Below are 3,831 nucleotides of genomic sequence, written 5' to 3' on the forward strand. Positions count from 1 at the left end.
CATCAGGGCCAGGTTTTGGTCTCCATGAGGACGACTGGTCCTGACTTCCCGATTACAAAATAATTACCACACTATCACCGTAGTGTTACTGAACTGTTAAACCCATTTTTATTCCTTTTTTATCCAATGCAGCACTGAATTACTGACCTTGGTATTTTGCATAATAAAAAAAATACCTTGCCCAATGAGCTGCGTTCATCTGCAGAGCAGATGTGATACCTCAGAATTCTTCTAAATTTGACACAGCGAGCAGAGCAGTCAAGAAGTGTTGCAAAAGCAGGAGTCAAGGCCCTGGGTGTCAGATATGCATATAACAAAGGTGAAGGTTTATCCTAAGTCCACCAAGGTCATTGACTCTTCCCAAACATTGTTGACACAACATAATTAGTCTGTTTCACATGTGCAATTGAACTTATCAAAAAGTAATTTTTTTGTGTCTCCTAAGCAGTGTAGAGTGCTGTTACTACCAGCCTCTGTTCCCAGGAACAGGGATTTGCAGCATGCAGATGCTCACGATGAGTGGCTGTGTGTTCTCTCTGTGTTTCCTCAACACAGTTAGCATTAGAAATATTATTTCAATTTAAAAAGTGTGGAATTTAGGAGAATTAGATTTGACAAATCTGTTTTCTCCTGGGCTTTGACTTAAAGTTGGGGATTGGGTTGCAATTTAGTTTAGTTTTAGTTTAGATGTATGGGCCAGGTTTTGACAAGCAACTTCATATAACTAAAATATTATATTTATTGTTTTGTTGTCTGAGTTTTAACAAGTCTTTAAATTGTCAAGTTCCACTGGGATTCTTTGAAGCATGGTGCGGCTTTTAAAAAAGGCTGACCATATATTGTTATTTTTAACCATGTAAATTACCACATTGAAATCCAGGACTAACCTCCTCCCTTACTGCCCCAATCACCTGTGGAGCACCCCAAGGCCCAGTTGCAGGGTCCTTTAATTTTGACTTTTACATGGCCCCCATAGGCTCAATCTTCTGTAAAGACAGTGCACTCGTGACATGGAGGATTGCATCTACATGGCATCATTCTTTTGTCTTCAAAGAGTGAAATGCTGAATGCCAAAAATAACGAATGAATGAGTAAGACAGCTGTCTTCATAATCACTGTGAAACTCATGTGTTAAGTCATGCATCTCCCATTTCTTTCACTGTTTTCCCCACCTTTCCTTGTAAAGCAGCATTGCAAACCATGAGTTACCACTGCAATAACCTCAAGGCTTGATTTTTGCAACTCATAACACCTGGATGGGAGCCAGTCCTCTTTGTTTCACATGCACATGACACAAAGCAATAAACCACAAATAAAATAAACATTTGTACATATTTTGATATTCCTTGTATTTTATCAATACCATTCATACCTTTTTCTATTGATATATCCTTACTTACCACTGCTTTCCCTTCAAACTAAAATGTGTACAACACACAGATCAACTCTGGTTGTGTTAAACACGCTACTTCACTACACGTTAGTAATTAAAACTTGGGGCAGCAATATTAGACTGGCGGTTTAAAAAAACATTTATTGTTAATTTCACTTTACTTGTGTAGAGGCATGTACTTCATTCACAAAATATGAACAGTCAAAATTAATCAGACAAGAAAAATATATGTAGTATTTTCCTTACATTATCAATATATATATATATATACATAGACACATTGTAAAATAGGACATTGAAACAAAAAGAAAGCGGGAACAAATGCGGCAAAATAAGCACGTTACTATCAGCTACATCTGCACAATGTACAAATACAGACGTATAATGTGTTTGAAATCAGACTGACATTTTCAGATCCTTGTTATGGCTTAATTTACCAAGTTAAACAGACCGGGGTAAAGCTAAATTAAATCATGACACACCTGGTTTTAGATGGAAATGTCCCCCCCAGTCTGTTTTACCACCATAATCCCTGTTATCATGTTAAAACACGTTTTGAAAGAGGTTGCCATGCTTTAAAGCATTAGTCACACAGTTATGTATGTACAGACAAGTAAAAATCGAATGGCCGCACAGAAGCACTTCTCTCAAGACGACATAATACAGAAAAAACAAAACTCAATAAGCGTTACAAAACACACACACACACACACACACACACACGCTTTAGTCTCAAGGCCAAACAGCCCAGAGGCAGAATAGAGGCAATTTGTAAAAGAAGACGTCAGGTCCAATGTTTCAGAATCAGTGGTTGTAGGTAATGAGTAAATCACAAGGCTCCTTTTACATGATACTGAATTTGTTTTGTTTTTGTCTTTTTCCTTTCACTAAATATTGAAATGTGAGGTTTAGAAGACGAACACATGATCAAAACTTAATCTTGGCAAGGATCATGACTCCAGGCAGCAATTTGGTCTGCTAATCTGAGCTCGAACCACAGCGTGTACTAGACCGTGATGTTGCACACGTGAACAAATATCCTCCAATCACATGTTTGTGAAGAGTAGTTATCAATACACTTGGGCTCAAGAGGTCAAACACGATTGGAGGAATAAAACGTAAACATAAAAGTCCAAAGAGGTGGGCTGTTCTTTAAACACTACCATCACCGTTGTCCCGTCTGTGGTACGATCAGCACTATTAACGATAACAATTACTAAGAAATACACTGTACAACACCACAAACTCACTCTATATCATAGAAACAGTTGTAAACTTGTACATCACCAGAGTGACAGATTGGGTCTAGTTAGAGGGACGCTCCTCCAGCAACGGACAGGGACGTGATGACACACACATACACACACACACAATAACATATATTCACTGCAATGTGACTTTCTGAAAAGTTGCATATAAATGACATAAATTCCTTGGTAATGGCTGTAGCTCATTCGATTTGGTTGGTTGAGAAAATGTCCATTTGTTTACGGATATTCACGCACGGTGAAATGTGAAATGCAGCCCAATTATCTTTCTGATACCTTGACAAATTTGGCTGAGTTTACATAGCGGACGTCCAACGCTGACACGAAACAATTCACTGTTATATCTCATTTAAACCTCCTACAGCAGATCAAGTGGGTTCAATTCACTTTCATTTTTAAATAAAAACATAGACAAATTTATCACAGGAAATTGACAAATAACACGTGATGAAAACACTTCGCATTCAGGGAAACTGCACCAGCAATTCAGACTGAAAGTGAATTGAACCCGGAATCAGACGTTGAGAGAACACATAACACTTCCATCTAAATGAGGGTGAATAACAGAGTTGTCGCCATCTGCCAGCCAGCACTGGTATTGCAAGGACATCATAACACAAGCCACAGGACAGGCAGGACAGATGAAACTTTTGAGAAAAATAATGTGCTACAAATACTGGTAAATAGAATTTGGTTTTTGATGACATCGGCCAGTGTGGATTAGATAAAGCTCGGATGCTGTAAACACTTCAAGGGTCAGAGGTCCTGACAGGTCAGCCCTTATTTGGCAACGAGTGTTGGTGTCTTAGTAAAGGTTGAAGCACTGAGTTCGAGAGAGGACAGCATGTAGATATTATGGGCTAAGCGTCTGATGACGTGAGAAGAGGTGAGGTGAAGGTGTTGAGCGCATTGCACTGTCATGAAATGTACCTCCCAGGTTATATTGTCCATACACAAGCAGCATGTTGTCAGCAAGGTGGCCACCGAAAACGCGTACAGCTGATTCTTTTAGTTTCTGTAAAGAAGTGAAGACGGACACTTACACAGTTACACACACACACAATGCCATAAATCACATGATCATTCATCTGTTTAACCTGGGATGCTTTTTGGACATGATTTAAAAAAAGAAAAAGAAAGAAGCAGTACTTGTGTTTGATGGATACTGAT

The 3,831-nt window shown here is 38.8% G+C and overlaps 1 protein-coding gene across 2 annotated transcripts in view; it reads right to left on the reverse strand.

The window, feature by feature from the left end:
• Positions 1-1,508: 1,508 nt before the first annotated feature.
• zdhhc20b (zinc finger DHHC-type palmitoyltransferase 20b) overlaps positions 1,509-3,831 on the reverse strand; it is an 11,525-nt gene continuing 9,202 nt past the window's right edge. For both annotated transcript variants that reach the window (XM_044022851.1, XM_044022850.1), the window contains one exon: positions 1,509-3,831. This exon is cut by the window's right edge and continues 760 nt beyond it. The gene's annotated coding sequence lies outside the window, so the exon portion shown is untranslated.

Source organism: Solea senegalensis, linkage group LG1 (genome assembly GCF_019176455.1).
Source record: "Solea senegalensis isolate Sse05_10M linkage group LG1, IFAPA_SoseM_1, whole genome shotgun sequence".
NCBI classification, from domain to species: Eukaryota; Metazoa; Chordata; class Actinopteri; order Pleuronectiformes; family Soleidae; genus Solea; species Solea senegalensis.